This window comes from Prinia subflava, chromosome 1 (genome assembly GCF_021018805.1).
Source record: "Prinia subflava isolate CZ2003 ecotype Zambia chromosome 1, Cam_Psub_1.2, whole genome shotgun sequence".
In the NCBI taxonomy this organism is placed as follows: Eukaryota; Metazoa; Chordata; class Aves; order Passeriformes; family Cisticolidae; genus Prinia; species Prinia subflava.
The window spans coordinates 143,556,668-143,581,193 of record NC_086247.1 but is presented as its reverse complement, the minus strand read 5'-3'; the positions used below and the strand labels follow the sequence as shown (position 1 = coordinate 143,581,193).

Below are 24,526 nucleotides of genomic sequence, written 5' to 3'. Positions count from 1 at the left end.
TGGCCAGTTTTATGTTCTTAGACCTGTGCAGCACTGACTCTTTGTGAAGTCTATGTGATTTCCAGCAGCATGGGGAGTTGATGACATTGGTCTCCAGGGGGTAGTAATAGGTACAGAAGGAAAATATCACAGAATAAATCTTTAATCTTTCTGGCAATGCTGAAGGGAGGGCAGCAGTTTGTGAGGTTTATGGTTACTGTAGGTGTTTTTAAACACAACCTAAATAGTTGTATGTGTTATGCCTCAGCTAAGTGTCTTTTACCACATCAGAAAAGAAGTTTAGACAACATAAAATGTTCTTTGTTCTAAAAGGGGGAGATAGCACTTCACAGTCTGTCTGCTGGAGCTTGTGCTGTCATGCCATTGCTCCAGGGAGAAGTGGTGGAGATTCTGGAGGAGGTTCTTTGCTCTTCCTCTCAGCTTCACTGGCATCTAATGAAACAGGAGACAGTGACTGTGAGGTGTGGCTTGGGATATTCAGATTGGACTGTGTCACCTCCTGAGATCCCTTCCAATCAACATTTCTGGAGTCCATAGATGCCAACACTCACCCAAATCAGTAACTCAAGGCAGCTATGCCAGAGCATCTCAAATGGCTTCACACATTTATGTGATGGCAGCTGCATTCCCTCATCAGCAAAATGAACTGAGAGTGATGCAGCTGAACTGGCTGTTTGACAATTCACCAATCAAGCAGGTGGACATAATCCACACCCTTTGGGATAACCTGGCATATCTGACCTGCTCTTCAGATGTCACTTCAGAAGGACCTGTGTCTATTATAGATTCTGTATCATTTGGAAGGAGGTGATTCTGCCCCTTCTGCTCTGCTTTTGTGAGATCCCACTGCAGTATTGTGAGCAGTTCTGGTGTCTCCAACATGAGAAGGACATGGAAGTGTTGGAATAAATCCAGAGGGAGGTCATGGAGTTGATAAGAGGACTGGAGCACCTCCCCTGTGGAGACAGGCCAACAAAGGTTCAGCTGGAAAAGACAAGGCTGTGTGAAGACCTCAGAGCAACCTTCCAGTGTCTACAGGGGATCTACTGGGAGGCTGGAGAGGGGCTCCTGATCAGGAACTGCAGTGATGGGACACAGAGTAATGGGTACAAATTGAAAGAGCAGAAATTTAGGTTAGATATTAAATGTGGTTAGACAATGGAATGAATGGGTTGCCCAGGGGGTTTGTGGGTGTCCCAGCCCCAGTGCTCAAGGCAGGGTTGGATAAGGCCTTGAGCAGCCTGGTTTAGTGGGAGGTGTCCCAGCCCATGGCAGAGGAGCTGGGGACTAGATGGTCTTTAAGGTCCATTTCAAACCCTTATCATTCTATGGGTATCTCCTGTGTCCAGATCTGTCTCCAATGACAGGACACGCTTGTCTTCAGGAAACTGAATCAAGCCCTGGCTGTCTCCTGGGGTGAAGAGAAGCAATTTTGCTTTTTCATCTGCAGCACAGAAGGTGTCAGGATATCCTCAATGGCCTGTTCACCTTAAATAATCATTCTCTGCAAGGCTGTGGCTGGTAGCTTTAGCTTGCAGAATCCCAGCACTGGGTCAAAAAACCACACGAGCGCTCCAGTGCACAAATGATGATCTGGGATAAAGCCCTGCTGTCAGATCACATTTGTTCAGCAGCTACAGTTGTCTCACCAGGGCACAGGTCAGGCTCATGTTCAGGGCAGCTCATTCGCACGTTGTTTGGGCTTTGCCTCGTTCTTTCCACCGTCACTCAAAGCGGGGCTGGGCGTGGGCAGGGGCCTGATGGCTTTTCGGGAAAAGCCACCCTTCAGCAGTTCCCACGGTGGCAGGACAGGGGTGACACCGCCTGATCCATGGACACCAAAGGGACCCCAGTGCTGAAAAGCATCTGTCACAAGGCCAAGCACACAAGGATGAGCCCTAGGGACAGTAAGGTGGTCTCTAAAGTTAAAATTACTTAAATCAATTGTCACTCAAGTGCAATTGCTGTAGCTTCCTTGTGGTATTTCCCAGAAGCCTGAATGCCCTTGCTTTTCTCAGTATAGACAGTGGAATATCTTAAATAAAATATATTCTTATTGACATTTCTTTTTATGCAATGTCAGAAGTTTCCAGAAAGATGTTTGAACTGTAGAAATTTAAGTCAATATTTCTTAAATTTAAAATTGATTCTCTATTTTGAATCTGAGCAATCAATTGCCCTGATCTTGGAAAAAAAATTCTAAAGAGAGCTTCCCACAACATGACGTGGAAGAATAGAGATGTACAGCACATAATGGAGATGGAGGGAATACTGTAGGTAGAGCCAGCCTGTTTCCCTGGAAATCAAACCACCTGAAACTTGGCTGTGCTATCAGAACACTGCAGCCACTGCCAAGGTCCTCTCTGCATATTTAAATTTACACCAACTCTGTGTTGTGACAAAGTGCCAAGCACTGATGGGAACCTTCTGTCTCTAGTAAGAATTTTGGACACATAATAACAACAAAGGATTAATATAGCTTTGCTTGAAAGTAGAATTTAAATGAGGTTATTTAGGAAAAAGCAATCCTATTTCTTTGAAATACTATGTCATTATATGAAAATACAATGAATTAACATTTATCTCGAAAATGCTTTTTTTTTTTTTTTAAATTTCACAACTACTATTTAGCATTTCCAGACTGAATAATATTTTCTAGAATATATTTATTCTGGAATGAGCTTTTGCAGGTTTGAATGATAGAATTAATCAAGAAATTGGCTATGTATGTTTAACAACAAGAAGAAGGAAAACAACAGCAATAATAGTGCTAGTGATAATAATATAACAAACCCAACTTAATTCTGAATAAACTCAAAATGTGGAAAAACTCAGTTTCACATTTTGTCTTTTTTTATGACATGTACACAAGATTCTGATGCATCATTTGATGCTGTCTTACAAGCTACTTCAGTATACTGAGATTTACAGGGATCTATTTAGTTTATCCTTGCTTTGAAATTAAGTTTGATTATAGCACATAAGTGTTATCAGAGGCACAAAACACTGTAAACTAAGAGCTGTTTAACAGACAAGAGCAACACAGAAAAAAAATTAAGACTTAAAGCTTTATTAGCAATGAATACTATTTTAACAACACATGCAGATGAGATGACAACAGATTACCCAGCGAAAATGGTGTCTTATTCTCCATTAGTTTTTCTCTTTAAACAGGCACTTGAATGTCAAGGTGATGGTGAGCTCTTCTGCAATAGTCTTGTCTCTCGACCACTCTGTGAGACTGAGGGAGATCTGACAAAACCTGTCCTGGGGGAAAAGACCAGAACATTAAATTTTCCTCTTCTCCTAATACAATTCCCTAATCACCCTTGAGCAATTATCCCTTTCCATTTGCTCTAAAAGAAAAACAAATGATAATGTAGAGTAACTTAAATGGTTAATGACTTTTCAGAGATGTAGAGTGGACAAGGGTTTTCCTAAATTTAGCAGACTGGATCCCACTGTGATATAAACTCTCTTCTTCATGACCAAGGCTTCAGTATCTCTCCCTTGAATTCAGCTTCGCTCAGTCTTCCAGAGGGGCTGCACATAACAGTGTCTCTGGATTGGCAGCCTGGTACATTTAATATAAACTTTGTTATTGGTAGGTTGTTGTAACTGTCACAGAATTTTAAAAATTACATTTTCCTACAGCCCACTAGAGAAGTGTTAAGTCATTAAAATAATGTGTGGTGTGTTGGTTTATTTATTTATAAAGGACACATTAATTGTAGTTTAATGGACCAGCAAACTTTGCTGTTTCAAAATAAAAGCACATAATTGTTGAATATGCTTTCTAAAGCTGTTGCACTGGCATCTGCTGTTCAGACTGTTAATACTTTGATATTTTGAAAAGCAAGTTAAATTAACTTTCCAGTGTTAATGTACATTGCACACATACATGGGCACCCCAATTTGCTAATTTTGGATGAGGCTATGACTGTATAAACAGAAACATTTCAGAGAAAACTGCTGGTTTATCGTCAGCACAAAACACCAAATAATAAGGAGCTAATATTTTGATTTTTTTCACATGAAGCACTGCAGTACAGTCCCACTCATTCCAAGATTGGTGCTGAGAGGAGTAAGCCAGCTGTAGCAGGATGTACCTCCCTTGCTGTGTGTGGTTCATGGCGCTCCCCAGAAGCCTGCACATTCTTGCTTTTCTTAGAATGGATGTTATCTCTAATAAAGTGCACTCCTACTGAGATCACTTTTAATGCAATGGTGGAAGTTTCCAAAAAGACATTTAAGCTGTAGAAATCTGTGGGAGTTGCAATGCTTAAGGACTAAACCTTTCTACTGTGCCGCTAACAAAGTGCTTCATTCACTCTCTGCATAGCTTGTGCTGTTACCAAGGGCCATTTTGTATCACTGAAACAGAGTAATTCTTATTCAGAAAGCCTGTCTTGGTGGCCTCATTCCTAATGACTTTGGACATAATGTAATAAACTTTTGTCACTTCCACTGTGCAGGAACTGCACATTCTGCAGCATTGCAATCACCTCTGCATCAGGTGAATCTGATTTTCCTGTAGATTTCACTCACACACATTTGGTTGTCCCTGGGCCTGGTGCAGCCCGAGGCACAAGGCTGGCTTTGGGAGCACGTGTGGTCCTGGTGAAAGGCTGAAAGCAGGACAACAAGGCAAAGTTTGAGTTTGAGGGATGCTGATGTGTTGGTTTGGAGCATGGATTGATGAGGAGAAGTAGGCTGTGTTAATGGGAGGGCTACCTGGTGGTTCCAAGGGGCACAGGGAGCTGCAAAGTGTGGGACTGGAGGCATTTATTTCACTGTCACACTGATGCTCTGCTAGAGAGAACAACATAAAGTTGGAGCACAAGATGAAGTAACTGGTTTTTGTTTTGCTGGTTTGCTTTTGTGTTTTTACTTCATTTATCTTGTCTACACATGTCTAAGCCTCAAATTCCAAACCATGACTTAATCCCTTCTCCTCTGGAGCCCTTGGAGGTAGAAAACAAAGTTGTGGTAAATCATATCATTAGACTTTAATAGCCAATATACAGCAAGTAACATTTTTTTCTCCCAAGGGAGTTATTTAATGTTTCATGAAAATACCAATTTGCATAATTCACTTGCAGTATAAAGGTCACCAATAGCCTGTCACTAGGATAACACGGTAATTACTTAAGATAAGTATCTTCCATTGACAAAAGAATGTTAATTTGTTAAAGAGGACTATTTTAAATTATTGTATTTTAATTATTATATCATCTTTATTCTATTTTTAAGAATGTCAGAACTTCTGCAGCAGAGCTCTCAAAGCTGTGTATCACTTTCTCAAAGGCAGTGGGTGTTAAGACCAGGCAGATGAGGTTTCTCTATTAGCTGGTAGATGAATGCCAAAAATATCCATAAATATGAGAATTCTGAGGGAACCTGAGTGATGGACCGTAGAGAAGGAGGTGTCTGGGTCAGAGACACAGCGGTCCCACACTGTGTCCCCTCTGTGCTGGGATCAGGAAGACCCTGGTGGTCATACTCCATCACCAAAACCTCTTGGGTCACAAATAAAACATTATCCAAATAAGGGCCTTTGTTTTAAAGCTGTGGTCTAAGAGAAAACAGAGTGGTTCCCAGTAAAGCACAACTCAGCCAGGCACTGGACACCTGCCCAGCCTTTGCACGACCAAGCCCAGCCAAGGATTGGACATCGTGGTATCCACATGGGAGGAGGCAGATCATGGGAATCTCTGCTGGGGCAGTGTGTGGAGCCCAGCACTGATCCTGACAGCTGCACACTGTAGGCTGCTTTGGGCCAGGGGCCACCACCATGCCCACAATGTTTGCCAGGAATATCCAAAGCTGGCATCCAGCTGTGCTGGAGCACCCTGCATTCCCAGGGGAATATGTGCAGAATATCTCCAGCAACAGGGACTTCCTACCTGGCGAGTCTGTGCAGTGCAGGCACAGTCACACAGGAGCACTGCTGGTGCTGAAGCCAATGGTGCCCCTTTGTATCCCACAGTGCATCCTCCTCCTTCTCTGCAGAGATTCCTATCAGGGCCATCGGCAGCCTTGTAAAGATGACTCAGTGTAATGGACTCCTTTTCCCATTCACTGTAAAGTCAGGAGGATTTCTCTCTTATCCTGTAGGTGCACCATAAGGGTGTCCTTAATACAAGGAAGTGACCCAGAGTGAGTGACACACTGTTTGCAGAGGGACAAACCTACTTATGCAACTCAGCACAATAGACCAAAACCACACTGTGTTTCATTTAATGATTACTCCTGCACAAAGCTTTCAAACAATAAGCACTAACATATTTTAAACCTGAGCAAGCTAAACATTTAATTTACTATTCACTTGACACCACTTTAGTTCATTAAAACCTCTGCAGCATTGGAGAAGGTGAAGAGGGCAATATGATTAAGATAGCATGATCAGGGCAGGGCAGGAGTTCCTCTCAGCTGAGAGTTGAGGGAATCTTGTTCTTTCCTTCAAAGACAGCGGTGCTGGTTCTCCTGGCTGGGTCAGGATGGAGCTCCAGGCACCAGGTTTCCCTGCCTCTTGGGCACTCTGCAAGGTGATGCTTTGGGGATAAGCCTTGCACTGCACAGAATGACCACAGCTCTTTACCTTCATGTCCCCAGAGTAGTACTTTAAAGGGATATAATATTGATAACTCAGCTTGCCTCTGCTGTGCTTCAGAAGGCATCTAATTGCATTTGTACGAATAGTGATATACATGTATATATATTTTAATGTTAATTGACACTGTGAAATAAAGTAGATGTACCAACTTTATTAATAAAATCCTGGCAGCTATGAAAAGATGAGGGATGCCAGCCTGTGCCACAGCAGCAGCAGTGAGGCCTGCAGGTGCTAGGGCTGATGTCCTGACCCCATCCTAGGGAGGTGTCCAGTGCCCAGGGCTGGGGCAGTTCCTGCTCCCCTCCCAGGGATCTGAGGCACCACACACAGCAAGAGCTGAACGTGCAATTTCTGCAAAATCTGTCTTCTGCTTGCATTTAATCACAGAACTTCTTTTTCCACCTCCTCACAAATCAAGACCCAGGAAAACAGTTTAAGATTCAATGCTGGCTTTAGGCAGATTTCTGGTCAGAGGCTTCTCTGCTCTGCAAGCCCTCCGTCCCTGTGGTGAGCCAGGGTGTGACCATTCCACCCAGGCACTGGAAGCCATCTCATTTGAGATCTGTGGCTGGTCACTTCTGGTTTGAATTCAGGTTCTGTGTGATTTCCCAATGCAGAGCTCTCATTAAAGAGAATTGGAGCACAATAAAAATAGGCTTTAGGGGACCAGCCTGTCCAGTCATTCATGAGGTTCCTTAAAGGATTATTTTCTTGATACACAAATGCACATAAATAGTAACTACTGGCTTTTTGGTATCCTTCCTAAGAGTAGCCAATAGAAGACATACAGAAGAAAGCTTTCCAGTAACAGGCATATGGAAGAGCTTCCCAACAGCAGCATTTCCACACAGTATCCCAGCTTTATCTGTCTGAAGTTTAGGCCTCCTTAAACCACAAGTGGCATATTTGTCTTAAAAAAATTAATGTAACACAGCATCTAAAAATAATCCCATGGAGTCATACATCCTCTTGTTCCTCAGCATTTGAATCACTGCAGCTGACTCCACAGTGTCAAAAAACACATTTTGAGAATGAAAAATATCCAAAAATTTCCTAGAGCAAAATACTTAAAAATAAACACAATCTCTCACTCTGTGAAGCACATACCTAAGTCATGTTGTTTCAGAAAGTGCTGAAGGCTCTGGATGAGGAAGTTCTGGCCACTCTTTGGTGCCAAGAGGCCACATATGACCAGAGCTGTGGGCACCCCACCAGCTTGCGTGCAACACAGCCTGCATGAAGCTCTTACTCACAGTTGTTTTCCCACATGAGCTCAAAACCTGAAAACAATTAAACTGCTAAAAACCTGATCATTCTCCAAAGCTGAGATCTGTGCTAGGAGTCCCATGTGTGCTAGCAGAGGAGCAGTGCTCCAGCACAGAGCTCAGAGCAAACACCAGAGGTGCTGCTGGGGGACCAGAGCCATCCCTGCTGTAACGAGGCACCCGCAGCCAAGAAAACTTACTCTAGCTGGCAGTGAGCAGGAGGCAGGGAAATTATCTTCACCAGTGCTACGCAGTTCTTCCCTCTTCAACCAACAGTTTAAAGGAGACACAGAGGAGTGACTGGACCCCAAATACTCTGTTGAGGGAATCTACAAATAGGCAAGCCCCTGTTGTTCATATTCCGCTGCTCAAGTGGTTTCCGGTAACCCCTAAAATGACAAGATTCATCTCCAAAAGGCTCAAATTTTTAAAAATAACAGTATCCTTTTCTTATACACTACAATTTCATATTAATTTTATTTGGGACTGTATGAAGGAAAAGAGGTTTAGCCAAGCCCTGGATTTAGGCACGCAATTTTTCTCTGACTACACAAAGGACAAGGCTGAGACACCTTCACTGAGGTGGCTTTGATTCCTCCCGCAGCACGAGCTCTGAGCTGGCTGTGCTCGGTCACCACTGCGTGACAAACCCTGCGGAACGCCCGGAGCACAGCCTGTCCCCCGGACCGAGGCGCCCCGCTCTGCCGGCCGGGAAGCGTCAGAGAACGTAGGTCCTAAACCAAACTATCAGCGACTGCTGAAACAAAACCTGTCTGCAAGGTGCTCGCGGGGAAAAGGAGGCAGAAACCGCATCTCCCCCTGCTCCACCCCCTTCGCACTAATGATGTGACCTGAAAGCTCATGCCTTAATTAGCCCAGAAATAAATTACACTGGCTCCTCCTGGTGGCTGAGCCCGCCAAGCCCAGCACGCACGGCTGGGAATGAGCACTCACCTTCTCGGGGTTTGTGTGCTCTGGGGTGGAACCCGGAGCCCCCCAGAGAACCCCTCAGCCTCCTGCCGTGTCCGGCACCAGCACTCGCGGCCACCTCAGCCCGTCCTGAGGGTTTTGCTGCTGGTGGCCACCGTGTTCCTCAGCCCCGCGGGAGGGGGGACCGTGGGCTGTGGGCTATGGGGCTATGGGCTGTGGGCTATGGGCGGTGCTGCTCCTTAAGGGGCCGCTCCTGCTGTGACCAGCTGGGACTGAGCCCTGCCCATTGAGCTCCAGAAGAACTGGAATAACACAGCTGAAAAGCTCGCTGATGCAGGGGGTAACACACACGGTCCAATAATAAAGGGAAGCAGCTGGATTGGGAACTGAGCCAGTTCGTGTTCGCTCAGCCTGCCCCGCGTTCATTCTCTGAACGGAACGATTCCTCCCTGCGGCACGGAGGAAGCAGCGTCCTCCCCCCGGGGAGGCTCGCCTCAGGAGAGGGCGTGGGCAGGTCACAGGACACTCTGCACTTCCATGGTAAAATCTGAATAAATGTTCTGTATGGAAACAGGCCCAGTGACTGAGCGTGCTGGCAGGCTAGCCTGGAGACCTGGCTGCGTTTGAAGGACTGTGGCTATAATTACTGTCACCATTACTTGCATCAAGAATTACAACCACACGAATTTGGAGCCTCATCACTTTTAGTCAGTGCTTTAAAGCTGCCTCTCTCTTATGCACGCCCAGTGGTTTTCTTGACCTATTTTTGGACAGTGAGGAATTATTTGTTTTTATATACAGGCTTCCCACTTAACCATGACAATACAGTAAACAGGCTGGGAGGAACAGCAGTAATACACCTGGCTCTGCTCTCTCACCTTGTCTGTACAACTCAACAGGGAGCAACCCTGGATGTAATGCTGACTGGTGTTACAGAAATCCATCATACTGAAAATGCTGGTGCCACAAAATACAGAAGAGGATGAGGATTACCTCAGGTTGTGTATTGTCAGATATTTTGTGTGGAAGAAATTCACACAAGCCAGACCCTTTTACAGGTGTGAGCTACAAGACCTCTACCAGCTCCCTCTTCATCCCTGTCTTTCCTGACAGCTGAAGTGTTGAATGGTATCAAAAGAATATCTGATTCCTAAGAAGAAAGCATATAAAAGCCCAGTGGTGCATTTATATTTGTTCCAGGAATAGGATAAGTTATTTGGTTTAGACTTAAACAGGAGGATCTGTGCTCCCCATTTCCTCTGTATGTTCATCTGCAGCTCCAGTGTAAGGGCTATAGAGGCAGATCTTATACACAGCTCACATCTGGGCTTCAGACTCACCCCTCTTCTGTTAAGTTCCAATAAACACGAATTTATGGGCATCTTTGACCCCCAATGCTTTATCATCCCAATGGACAGACACAGCTGAGGAGCACAGTGATGCAAGAGACGCCAGAGGACATCAGAGTTTTCAACAAGTAAAAAAACCAAACAACAACAACCGCAACAAAAAACCGCAGACAAGGCTCCCCTCTTCCATCAAGAATGAGAAAAAGATCCAGGTGAAGGGGGAAAAAAAATAGAAGAATGTATAGATGTCATGACACATCTTCTCCTGTATTTTTCTCAGGTTGGCAATCATCAAAATGCCTGAAAGAAAGAAGGTTTGAAATAATTTGTATATATATTTTTAATGGGGTAAATGTAATTTAAACATGCAAACGTGAATAGGCAGTGGGTGGCCCTCAGGAGCCGGGTTCATATGTAAAGCACAGCATCCCATGGATGGTACAGCAGTGAACACCTCTTCAGGTGCAGTATCTCTGTGAGGAACATGAGCGTGGGCAGCCTGGGTTGGACTAAAGCTCTGTCCAGCCTTGCACACTGCCTCTTTTACAGTTTCAAAGCAGATTTCCAGAAGAACTTGTGAGAACAAGATAATGTGCAGCTTTGCCTTCCTGAGCTGAATGTACTGCGGCCCAGCCTCCAGCTATGAGCAGCTCAGGGACTTCCTGAGGCAGAGGTAGTGTCTTTATGTTCAGCAGTTGTGCATGGACACTTGGCTGAGTCTGTTCTCCCACAGCATGAATCCACGGGTGTGCAGCTGTGCCAGCTCACCAAGCAATGCCCCACTGGTGCCACTGTCCTAGATAAGTGGCATGTGCTATATTTTCCCTTTATCTAGGCTATAAAGTCAGGGTGAAATTTGTATAAAATACAGCACAGAAAAAAAAGGATTATTTCTATAGGTGGAAAGACTTTGAGGGTGACAGTACTATATTTCTTTAAGACTGACTTTGTGTTTGTTCCTGCAGTGCCCATTATGAGGAGATCATATAGTATGTTGGGAATAGCTCTGTGCTGTAAAAGATCTCTTTTTTTCCAAAACATACCTGTATGTAGTTCCTGTCTTCTCCATATTTAAAGCAAATGGTCCTTTTTCATATAATTGTTGTGTGGAGTCAGAGGCAAATATTGATAGATAGTGACAAAGTTTAATTTATTTCTTTGTTGAAGATTGATTTTTCTTGGGTTTCGACAGCACTGGCTGCTTTCCCAGAAACGTTTCTGAATTTATCACTGCTGGGTGCCAAACTGAGATGGAAAAAACAGCTTTTAAATATAAAACCCCTCAAACTAGGGAGACATTTCAGCTTGGTGAAGTTCTGGTCATAACCCTGAGTGCCACAGAGTAAGGACAGCTGAGAGGAATTGAGGCAGTGATTTATTTAATAGTGTCAATGGAGGGAGATCAGCCTTAGAGAGGGATGCCCCTGTCTGCCATGGGGTAATTACTTCTCACTCCTAACTTTTGGTTCATGCTGAAGATCATTTCCTTCTCTGTCACAGTTGTGTCTAGGCACTGAGTTAAAGAAACCAGGGTGTAAACTGAGACAGACTTGCCCATCTGCAGTGCTTTGCAGTATTCCAACACTCAGAGCCACTGTGGGAATCCAGCTGCTCAAATCCTTGACGAGCAGAAGTTTCACTTCACATTGCCTGGCAGAGGAAAGCTCCTGGCCCTGCCTTTTGAGTCTTCCTGCTGACCAACCCTTTTAATAGCCCACTGCTGAGTTTTAATAGCCCACTGCTGAGGCACGTGAGGGGTGACATTCCTTGGAGGCACACAGGGATGCAGCTGCTGATGTGATTTGTGTAATTATCAACCTCACTGGAGCTGTACTCACTTGTACACAGCTGAGCTCAGCCATGGTGCTCCTCTGGTGAAGTATAGTGCTCTGTCTACTCTTAGTATCATCCTACAACATCAATCAGAAGCCAAGGCAAAGTAAGTTGAATTTTGTACTAAACTGGAAAGATTAAATACTTCTATTGACTTCATCAGACTGGACTCAGAGTGAAGATATTTAGGTTTTGTGCCAGGGTCTGTGGTGTGTGGCTCAGGCTGCCAACAGCAGTCCATGTAAGCAGCATTGCACCTTTCAGCTGGTGAAGTTACCATGGCTTCTCTCTGTGTAAAACTCCTTGTAGCAGCTACTCCTTGTTGGATTCTCCTGGCTGGGCAAGCTCTCAGCACACCCTTCATGAAGGGGTTGCAGTGGAGGGGATGTGGAACAAACAGAAGTAGAGACAAGAGGCTGTAGAGCAGTGTCAGGAGAAACACCCTCTCCCATCACAAGATGATCAAGGCAGTTAACAAAAGGTCTGGGCACCCTGAGAGATCAAACCAAGCTCCACTGCTCAGTCTGCTCAGAGATCCTCCCTCCCTGCAGCAATGCAGCAGAACCTCTCACTCCCTCTAACTTAAAACAATGCTTAGTTTAGAAGAAAAGGAACTCTGATTCTTCTGATCTCTGGTTTTCACCACCTCAGGGAAAATGGAATGGCCTTCTCACTTCCCAGGTGGGAAAGTGAAAGCCCCACAGTGAGTTCTTCCCCAGTCCTTTCCCTTTGCAGTGAGCTCTCCTCCTGGTGAGCCCAGCTTCTTCTGAGACAGGAGAGGAACCTGGTGTCTCCTCTCAGTGAGCAGCATCTCCCAGCTGATTCATTCAGGTTGAAGAGGAGAAACCCTCTTTTTCCCAAGGATCTCACCTCTCTGAAGACTCTTTATAATTAATTCTGCTCCTCTCTGAGCTTGGCAGCAGTGGCTGGTGCTGTGAAGCACAGCAGCCTTCACTGATAAGCCCTGCACTGTGCATATCTTCCTTTCTTTGAATGTTTTCTATCAGGAAAGCACCAATTTGTATTTCCTGTAGAAGTTGCTCTCAGCTGCCAGGCTGGATGGGTTTTTCTCTGACAGAAGCGGAGGTGTACTGAAATGTTCCTGCTCTACTGAAATGAAGCAGCATGTAACGTAGAAAAAGGACAAAGGGGGACACAGTCACTTGTTCCTCTTTTCCTGCCAAGCAAAGGTGCCATGAAAGAGCCTCCCTTTCGTTTTGCCCTTCCCAGTAGATGGTTCTTCTGAATGAGCACAGGAGTGCCACTATGCCACATTTTCTCTTGTCCCAGTGTTAGTTTTTAGCATTCAATTTTGAGTTTTAACAGCACTCTATTTTAAAGGAAGCACATTCTTCCTTTAACCTCTGCCCTAGTGATGAGAGCTGCAAATCCTACTGGTCCCTTCAAGGGGAATACAAGACATTCCTCATACTGAAATGACTGGGATGTGTTTCTGTTTTGAAACAACAGTGTGCTGGGTGGATTTCATCACACATGGAGGGGAAAGAAGTCTATAATCCCACATCTTCCATTGTACACAAGCTTAGGTCCTACCATGGTGCTCTTTGCAGCATGATAATACCATATTGAGGAAAGTCTGAGGAGCTCAGGTTGAGTATAGAGAGGTTTCTTTTCCCATCTAGCTAAATTCTAAAGCATGGGGTAAGATTTCTGCTGTTTAGATAACAAATACATTTTCTGTATAAAAAGCCCCAATGACTTGCCTATGCACTAGAGCACACCTTTGGGCAGGTTTAAAACTGTACAACATGTCCCAGTGCTTCAGAAATCATCTAAAAACAGTTTGTACAAGAAAATAGGAATAAAGAGATAGCAACACACTGTAATACCAAAGCACCTTTCAAAAAATTGATCCTGGGCATAAACTCTAATTTCTCTAATTTCTTAAAACTTAACCTCAGGAATTAGCATTAAGAGGGATAATAATTCCCTAGCTATATCAGAGCAGAACAAGTTCACAAGCAAAAATTCATTAAGGAAAACTCTTTCTTGGTAAACTACAGTGAAAATGACTGGAGGGATTCTCACCTGTGCCCTTGAGATTCATCAGTTCTCTGAAAAGCTAATACAGAGTTTAGTGTATGCAGATACCCTCCTCAGAAATAGCAAACAGAAATCACATTAAAACCAGGATTTCCCTTTAACTTGTACTGCTCTCTGAGTTCCTCTTGATATATGTTTTACCTAAATTTTAAATCTACAAAAAAATTTAGCACCTAACCATGCTGTTTTTGTCAGGGCCATGGGGTAGGGAAGCTCCAGGCAATGTCCTCCTAAAATCTATTTCTAGTGTGGATAAACAAAGCAAATGGTGCTGGTTAACATCTAGGGTCTGTCAGATTGCTGTGGGGGCGGGCCCTGATATATTTCTGAGATCCATCTAGTTTTCAGCATAGGTTGTTTTGTCACTATTTCATTTCTGTGGAAGACAACCTTCTGGAACAGGCTATATGTGTTCAGAGAATTCCACTCAAGGTGTCATGGTCCATACAGCTGATCTCATCCTGTCTCATCCTAGGCACACACCTATAGCCCAGAAACTTCTCCTTGGAGCAAAGCATCATTTCCATTCACTTCCAGATTCCTTCAGACTAATCAAGTCATAAAAAGCTCTTAAGTTTAACTGATACACTCATCCAGTGTCCATCTCACTTAGAGGTAATTGAGCAGGGGATGTATTCAAGACGTACAGAATTTAAAGCAAACAGCATCTAGAATCCAGTGTTGTTGACTGGAAAATATTGTACTCATCCTCCAGCTGTTTCTAATTACAAATATGTGTTGTGAAATATCCATTTATTTAGGCATTTCAGGTCACTTGACAGGGAAGATGAATGATGTCATCAGAATTCCTTTTATTTTTTTTTCTGGATGAAGGATGTGGTATTCCTGACACTAATATGCACCCATTGTGCAAGATCCCTTCATAGGGATATGTTGATCTGCACTTAAAAATGGACAAAATCAGCACTGTCATGATTGTTCCTGGTGGAACTCACTTTAATTGCGTTTTTGTTGTGAGAATGGTGAAAAGTGAGACTGAAATTTGAGAATTTGTTCTAACTTGTAGCCATATCTGGAATTTAAATTGAGATCTCCCATATGGAAAACAAAACAAAAGAAAACCTCTAGGATATGGTATTGCCCACTCCATTATGTGGTAGTTAATAATTAAAAACATGCTGCAGTTCCTTTTATGAATTCATAATGTGGAGATGAAGGATTACTGCAAGTTGTAATTTAACATACAATAATCCTGACTGTATTTCAGTTATTTGCTAGCAAAGCTTAATTTCCTTTCTCAATTTTGACGATACAAAGAAAGAATTAACATCGGATGTTTCCTTTGCACTTGCGCAATTCTGAAGTGCCTTCATTTAAAAGAAAATAAAATCACACACAGTTTGCTAGAGTACCTCTCCAAAGCCCATCTTAGGTGTCACACAACAGAGCTCCTCATCCCTCGGGGACAGACCCATGACTGCCTGCCTGGGGCTGCTGCTGCCTGTGGGATGAATGGCATCCCTGCAGACCTTGGGAACTCACTCTGATCCATCACCAGCTCCAGGGGGGTGGGTGGCCTGCGATTTCCTAAGGTGGCATTATTGTATTTATGTCCCCAGACACTGCAGCTGGCACCTAACCCTGGGCACAGCCAGGAGCTCTTCTCTCAGCTGCTCCTGCAGCAGCTCAAGGCCTGGCCAAGCTGAGCTTGGCAGCAGCTGGCACAGAAACACCTCCTGCCCAGCAGCTTCTTAGGAAGGGAGGGAAGAGTGCAGACAAATAAATGGACTCTGGGGTTAGCAAGAGAGCTTGGTTTTCTCAAGCGCATTTTCTGTGCTGGCTGTCACAAAGAAGGCACTCCCTAGCTTGAAGGGGTAAAGGAAGAAGCACTGAAGCATCTGGAATGACACAGCTGGACTCTGGTAACTCCGAGGAGATGAATACAGTGTGCCATTGTGTCCCAGCCCCTAGGACAGCACAGCCCATCAGCAGTGCCCTCCTTGCACAGTAGTTCCACCTACACACAGGGGGGCATGTCACAGGTAACCACACAAAAAGCCAGCAGGGTTTTGTGGGTTCAAATCAGTGTCCTGGTTTCCACGTGTGCACTTACACCCAGTCTGGGCTGACAGGAGGAATCTCTTGGCTGTGCCCACCTTGCCAGGCACCCTGCAGTGCCCACACCACGTGCTGGACCATGTGTGGACCTGGCTGTGGCTGTGAGCTCCCGAGGTCTGAGAGTGGCACATGTTGGGCACATCTGTGCTGGTACACAGAATAGTGCCAGGAAACGTGCCCAGGGCTGTACCTGCATAATTTCTGATTGATGGCCCAAAGCATGGCTTTAGATGTGGTTAGACAATCTTCTCCCAACCCCAGAGCTTCTGCTGGACATGTGCTTGAGCTGGACATGTGCTCTTAACCAATATTTCCAAGTCTGCTTCCAAGGATGCTGGGGAGGAGGAGGATAGGATCTGCCTGGTCCTCTCTCTCCCTTCCCCCATCTCTTCTCCAGCTGCCACAGTGAGTGAAGAGTCAGAAATGGCAGATAACTATTACTACTCTGTCATTAGTAAAGGGCTGGCATGCAGCCCTAACTGCAAAAAGTTGCAGATCATGTGAGGTACCAACAAGGTCTCCCAAGTACTACGTGCAGTTTGTCACAAAAGCTGGCATTTCTGGCTGCAGCCAAGGATTGGTTTCTGAATTTCCATGTCTGCATACAGCTTCCAACACTTTTAATGCAAAACAGCACTGCTCAGTTGTAAAAAGCGGTCTGTACTTTATGTGTCTGCTATTTCTTCATACTGCTGCTGACAAATCTTCTTGTCAAAGAAGCAGTGGGTACAAGCGTGGTCCTTGCAGATGTTGTCCACAGGCACAGCTGCTTCCTAGCCAGCCAGATGTGGCTTTTTGCAGTGTAACTCTGTAGGTGAAGCATGTGGTGTATGTGGGACTCATCTCCAGACTACATGGAAGAGCCCCTCTCTGTCAGTAACTTGCACTATAGTTGTCTCACTTCCCACAAAATGCCCGTGACTGGATGTCTCAGGATCAGCTCTCTGCATCACATGCACTGGATCCTTCATGATCCTTGGTGTTTATACAGTGAAAACAGGAGTGACTGAACACCAGCCACTGTCCTGTCTGCACACTGTTGTCTGTGGGCGCTCGTGCTCTGGGTCAGACCACAGGCAAACAGGAGCACTGCATCCCCTACAGCTCCATCACAATCCCCTTGTCTCTGGAGCCCTCTGTTGTAGCTCCTGTTGGGCCATTTGGATATGTGCTATTATTTGAGAACCATTTGAGCACTTACTATGTTGCAAAGGTTAATTAATTAGGTTTTTTTAAAAGCTGGGAAAAAGAAAAGTGCTGTGTAAGTGTTCCTAAGAATTATCACGTATTATAGAACAATGGTTCACAACCTCAGGTTTTTTCCAGGTATTTGTTAGCAGCTTTAACTTCCTATCTTGGTACCACACAAGCTTCAATTACCAGTACTAGTTCAGTAGACCATGCATCAAATGATAATTCTCAAAACATATGAGAAATAAATTCTAAAGACTAGGAATGTTTTGCCATTATAAAACTATGTATATTTTAATATGTCATTTGTTATATAACATGTAAGAAATATACATTATCACATATGTATACATCACAAACAGGTGTGTGTATGTATATATGTATGCATGCATAGGGACAATATGATAAATTATTATATGATAAATAGTAATTATTCACAGATGATGCTGTGATAACGTACCCCTGAGAAATAAGACGCAGGTCCCTTTAAGTTCATGACGTCTGTGTTTCTGACACTGCCTTAGGATCAATGATTAATAGCAAATATAAGATTATACAGTAAATTATACACATTAAATTAGTTACTATGATAATTTGCTGTCAAAGGCTCTCCTAGATTTAGCTCACTATTATTTCAAGAACTGGGAAGACATACAGGTACTGCTGAAGGGTTCTCTATCAGCACAGTGACAAGGTGACCTTATAAAGATCCAGTCAGAAACTGGTAAGGAAAGGGTTTTAATTTCCTCTGTCACACTGATACAAATGGCATCTTTTCACAGTACAGTGTGTTTGTGTGCCATGTGTAAATACAGGAGAAGTGACAGTGAAGGAAAGCCCAAAATGATCAGTACCAAATCACATTTACATCTCAGGGAATTTTGCTGATTTAATGGCTAAGAAAAAATACAGCAAGGACATTCTCATTGAGCAAGAATCAATGAAAGGTTTTAAAAAATCAAAAAATAAATTAATTCTGAAAATAATGAGTGGTTCTACAGCCATGTAATTAGTTTTTCTTCAGACAGAATGCCAGGCAGCATTCATGTGATTGACAAGGACAATGCTGGTGTGAATGACGTATGGATCTGTATAGGCAGGACTGAAAGATATGAAAAGAAAGGGTTTGTGATGGGTGTGGAGACTGGCAGCTGAAGGGCTGTGGGAGAGGGAGGTCAGTGACTAGAAAGTAATGAAAATACCAGATTAAAATAGTGGAACGTAGACTTGTTTGGTGGCCCTGTGTTCAGAGGAGGGAAGCTCTTGCCATGCAAGGGAGTTTCTGTTTTGAATCAAGAGAAATGTTCTGTCTTTTCTCTCACCTCTGTGGCTGCAAGAATAGGGAACTGCAAAACTACTGCTGGCTGGCTAAAAAGAGCCTGCAACCAGCCTTGCATGCTCTAGTTTAGGGCAGATGAGTCTTCAGACCACTGGTGGCCTGACAATATAGAGTGACTTGCAGAGCCAAAACCAGTGATGCTGGCAGACTGGTGATCCTTTGCTGTGATCTGCACCAGGGAACACAACTGACTTTTGTTCCAGTATTTGGATAACCAGCAATTGCAACAAGAAACGTGAGGTGACAGGCACATGAGGTCCTGGGACCACCCACAGAAGTTAAGTCCATAAAAAATGAGTCATTAAGGCAAATCATAACAATATCAGTAGCTCAAAATACAGCACTTGGCAAAAATATCATTAGTGTGCCTTACACTGAAACCAATAGATCCAGCACAATGTCATAAATCTTCTCTGAAACTACCCAGAGAATTGCAGAGTTGCATTTGGCAGCGTGACCATGCTGTGACTCCAAAGCCCCACCTGCTGAGCCCACACCTTACAGAGCTTTTCCAGCTGCCACCTTCATCAAATACTGTTTATCTACTTGCAGCTCCTTGGCTTTTTCAATGGGTTTAGCAAAATCAGGATGATCTTTTTAAAATGTCATTGCTAATACATTTTAACTACACGCTGACAAAGATTTAGTATTATTATAAAACCTGAAACCTATTTTCAGTGTAGCAAAGTGAGGATGAAGGCATTACTTTTGGAAAGGACATCAGCTTCATTTCCAATTTTATGTCAAAAATACATCTGTAGATAGAGTTTATGTCATAGCTGATTGCAGGCACATTTAGATGTCAAACTGCTCATTTGCCAGACAAAACAAAATGGGCATCTAAGTACAATAAAATGTGCCTGCAATTATATGTGCCAGCAAAAATGACACCTGCAGATGTTGTCAAGTGCAAACATCTAAGAACACTTGAAATCATTTCCAAGCATGTGAAGTTTGAAGAAAGTGGAACATGAATGTCTACTGTGAGTACAATGCAAATCCTGTTTCTGCCCCTGGAGAAATATCCACTCAGTAATCTTGAATCCTTCTGATTTTTACATTTCTGAATCTTAAAGTTTTTTAAGCCTTAAACAAGATAAATAACATAATAACGAAATAAAATCTTAATGTGGTCCTAATCTGTGTTACTTTCCAACATTGCTGTTATTGTTTGCTCTTTTTACTTCGTTTTTTTCTTCCTTTCCTCTCTCTCTCACATGGTAAACGTTGCCTGCCTGATTCCTCCTGTCACTATTGGTGGTTAGCTTTTTGTGAGTGCACTTTAACCCTTAGTGCCAATGGATCCCTCACCTTGGGCCTCTATGTCAAGAGCCTCTGACCACAAGGAGTCTCAGTGAGTTCTCTGCCAACACTCCTTTGTCTGTGGAGCTACCATGAGTCATGAATGGGTCAGCAACTTAGGATGTAAAATAATTTAAAATGAGGGTGACAATTAAAAATTAGAAAGTGACCTAGTGGAACACAGAAATAACTCTCTTGCACCTGAGAGCCAGGCAATAGCCCACCATTCCCCTCAAGGGTTGTGGGGAGCTGCCCAGGGCACACTGGTGCACTGTGCACTGTGAGCACTTTCTTCCAGTAAAGGAAGCCTGGACATGGCTCATTTTGAAAATGTAACCCACTGGCGCCACTGTGGCGGGGCCAGAGCATCGACAAGGCTGACATGAGGCACTATTTTTGCAGAAGAATTACCTATTCCTTAAAGCATGACAAAACCCTGCCAGCTCAAAGACTGTGTCCATATTCAGAAAGATTAGCAAAGCAACCCTTTCCTGACCACCATAAGAACCACCAAACTTCAGATGGTTCCAGGAGATTTTTTTTTTAGCATCAGGAATGTATAGTGTAGCAGCTGTCAGTACGATCTGCTGAGGCTCTCCACACTTTCAGTCTGGCTGTCAACTTCTCAGGGAAGGGAGGGTGAGACAAGACTCTTCAGAAGCTCCACCTGGGCCTCTTTAAGGCTTTCAGAGGGCTCTCACAGCCTGTGTTCTTGGGTGAATGCCCACGGAGGACACAGGAGAAGGCAGCAGTCCATGAGCCCTTTGCTGCCCACGACTCTGACCCTACCCAGCAGCACCATGTGCCCCTGTTTAATGCTGGGGATGAGGGGCTGCCTCCACAAGGCCACCCCCGGCAGACTCCAGCAGGGGCTGCCACACACAGAGCAAGTTCTCACTCGCCATTCCTGTTCTCTGTAATGCTGCCACGGCAAATCGTGGAACAAAAGGACATGCTCCCCCATCTCCGTTTTGGTAAAGCTGTCTCCTCCCCCAACAACCATAAAAAGGAGCAGCTGGGAAAGACAAAACATGGTGTGTCTTTATTGTACTTCATTCAACAACTTCAAAGTTTTCCCAATACACAGTAACTACAACTACTAATATTGCATTCCTGAGTGTGTTCCTCAGTGTGTCTCATCTGTGTTCCTGAGAGGCATTAGATGGCATTACTCTTCTGGGGCAGTGTTGTCACTCTCCAAAGCTCTTTGATCCATCACCATGCATGCCCTTTGTACTGATAATTTAGTACGAGAGTCTGATACTTAATAATTCAATTTTGGAACTTCCCCTTTGTGTGTGATGTGCCTTTTGTGTGCTGATATGAAATGGCATCGTTTCAAAATAAAATCGTGCTCTTGGTATTTCAGATACTGCAGATAAGTGTAAGCACCATTGCCTGTTTATAGCTTTATTCTCTGTACTTAATGTGATACTTCTGGGTTGGTAGTTCAGAGATTGATGTTTTCTGATGAAACCTGGAGGAGTTGCTAGAGAAGAAGCAGTAGCTTTTTGTACCTGCCATCTATCAGTGACCCTTGGCCCTGACCTCTTGCATCCAATTTATAGAGCAAAAGGTAAGAGAAGCTGCCAGGTCTATTTGGGGCCATGCTTCTTCATTGTGATGACCAGAGTGGGACTGATATTTTTCTCCAACTTGGCTACTGACATGGAGGAGATTTTCAAAACTAAGAAATTAAACTGAAGCAAAATCGCTTCCAGGAATACCATTTTCTGACTAACCTATTAGTTGGCTTTTAAGCTACTGAAATCAAAAGGTGAAATGGACTGTGTATTGCTGCCAGACCAACAGGCTATCAAAATAACCCCTCTGAAAAGCTTTCCTCTCTTATGGGAGAAGGAGAACAAGGAAGCTGGAGAAGGGTCTGGAGCACAAGTCATATGAGGAACAGCTGAGGGAGCTGGGGGTGTTCAGCCTGAACAAAAGGAGACTCAGGGGTGACCTTCTCACTCTCTACAACTGCCTGAAAGTGGGCTGTAGGCAACTCTTATCCCGGACAATCAGTAACAGGAGGAGGAGGGCATGGTCACAAGCTGTGCCCGTTGAGGTTTTGGCTGGACATTAGGTGGAATTTGTTCACAGAAAGGGTGATTAGACATTGGGATGGGCTGCTCAGGGATGTGGTGGAGTCACTGTCCCTGGAGGTGTTTAAGGGAAGACTGGACGTGGCACTCAGTGCAGTGGTGTGGTTGACATGGTGATGTTGGATCACAGGTTTGTCTCAGTGGTCTCAGAGGTCTTTTCCAACCTGATTCTGTGATTCTGTAATGCCACATCTAGTCATATACAAATTCCTGCATGTGTTCTGCAGAAGCATTTCTTACAGAGGAATGCAGGTTGGCTCCCTGAACCTTGTCCATTCTTGTGCCTGTTTTTGCAAGTTCCTCTCTGGCTGATTGGCACGGCACATGGTCTGAGCCTTGCTGGTGCCATTAGTTACTCCTGTACAAAGTACAAGAATATTTTTCTGTCTTTCAATTTCAAATTGATATGAATTACAGCCTACTAGAATGGTGGTTTATACATGAAATGGAGAATAAGGTTACATGCCAGAAATTTATCACAAATACAAGTGAGAATGTCTGAGTGTAGAAAACCAGTTGGGATAAGGAATTGTCTGGTCCAAAAGAAACATAACTTGACATGGTTTTACTTCTCCTGACTTCTGAAAACAAGAGCACACAATACCTAGAACTGTACCCAAATTTTGTCTTGGAACTTGTTCTGTTGAAAACTCTCCAAGAAAGTAGCAATACACAAGCAGTGTGAGAGCAGGGATGCCAGGCTTGCTCCTGGATAATCTGAATGTTAGGATCAGTTTCATGGGGGTTGCACAGGGCATGTCTGCATGTGAGTTTGGAGTACCTGCAATGGCCACATGAGCCTCAGGGGCTCACACCCAAAAGTGCCATGCTGGGGAAGGCTGGGTCTGCTGGTCCCAGCTGCTGGGCAGCCTGAGTGTCCCAGGCCACCTCCTGGAAGGATCTTTCCAGAAACTGGGGAAATGTGGGAATATACTTAGAGAAAAGCTCCTTCTGATCCATAAAATGATGTATTTGCAGGCAAAAACAATATAAATAAAGTGTGAATCAAATCACACTGCTCAAGAATGCTTCAAGAAGGCAGACCGAAATGGTCACACCAAAATGTTTAGGAAGCTGCACGTCCCTTCAGCTGCAGCTGCAGCCCCACTGTGAGACTGGAGACAGGAATGGCTCCAACAGCATGTTTATGATCCAATAGTGCTCATACAGTCATTACTGAGGTTAATTGCTGGAAAGGATTAACAAACATCTGACTGATAAAATGAATTCTTACTTTTCAAATACCTTACAAATTTCCACTGCACTGGACAGCTGTTTGGAGCATTTCGGCAAAACCAGAAGCACAGTTAAATAAGGGAAGTATAAAAGGAGTTATGCATTTAAATTTCTAGTACTTCAGCAAAATGTGTAATCATAGATTAACACATAACTAAATTCTCTCAAGTGAAAAATGTCTCTGTTTTGTGTGGAGAGAAAAAAAAAAAACCCAAACCAGTGTGGAAGCAAAGGGAATTCCTAATTTTTAATCTAATTTGCCTGCCAAAGTGTATCAAGTAATTTGTAATTTATTTAAAACTGATGTGCATGCCAGTTTACTAATACTGTCAAGTGGAAAACAGGGATAGACACACGGACTGCAGGATGTGCCTACATTCAGGTAGCTTAGATATCTGTATCTCTTATTTGCTGAAATGAACAAAAAAAACCTAGAGCACAAGGTACAGTCAAGTTCATAAACTGCTCCAGAATTCACTTGTGCTTTGTCTTTATCTGAAAGGATTACCATCAAGTATGAGACAAGTCACTGGAAGTTACTATGAAAAAAATTAAGGAAAAAAAATAAAGAGGGAAGTGAGAGTGTGTGTTTGCGGTTAGGAATTCATCAGCCTGATGGAGGTGAAGCTGCTGCAGCCCCATGACCTCAGGCCCAGCTGAAAGGAAGACTGAGGGTGCACCTGCAGTGGGCACACACACTCCCAGTCCAGATACTCCTGTGCATGTGTCCACCCGCACAGACCCTTGACTTGGATCATTCTGGCCCCTTGGAGGCCCTGCTCTTCCAGTTGCACTCACACAGTTATAGGGAGTGGTTTGGGCTGGAAGGGACCTCAAAGATCACCTTGTTCCAAACCCCTGCCATGGGCAGAGACACCTTCCACTAGACCAGGTTGTTCAAAGACCCATCCAACCTGGCCTTGAACACTGCCAGGGATGGGGCATCCACAGCCTCTCTGGATAATCCATTCTGGAGCCTCATTGCCCTCACAGTGAGCAATTTCTTCCTACTCTATAACCTAAATTTCCCCTTCTTTCTGTTTGTGCCCTTTTTCTCCTTGTCATATCACTCATTGACAGAGTCCCCCTCTGGCTTTGCCGTAGGCCCCCTTCAGACACTGTAAATTTGCTAAGAGGTTTCCACACAACCTTCTCTGAACAGCCCCAAGTTTCTCAGCCTGTTGAGTATGTGTCTATTCATGTACACGTACACTGAC

The 24,526-nt window shown here is 44.0% G+C and overlaps 1 long non-coding RNA gene across 1 annotated transcript; it reads right to left on the bottom strand.

Annotated features, from left to right (window-relative positions):
* Positions 1 to 2,232: 2,232 nt before the first annotated feature.
* LOC134563236 (uncharacterized) lies at positions 2,233 to 9,049 on the bottom strand. Its single transcript, XR_010083344.1, has 3 exons — positions 8,836 to 9,049; positions 5,907 to 6,135; positions 2,233 to 3,267 (listed from the first exon to the last, which is right to left on the bottom strand). It is a non-coding gene; the product is annotated as an uncharacterized LOC134563236 (long non-coding RNA).
* Positions 9,050 to 24,526: the final 15,477 nt, after the last annotated feature.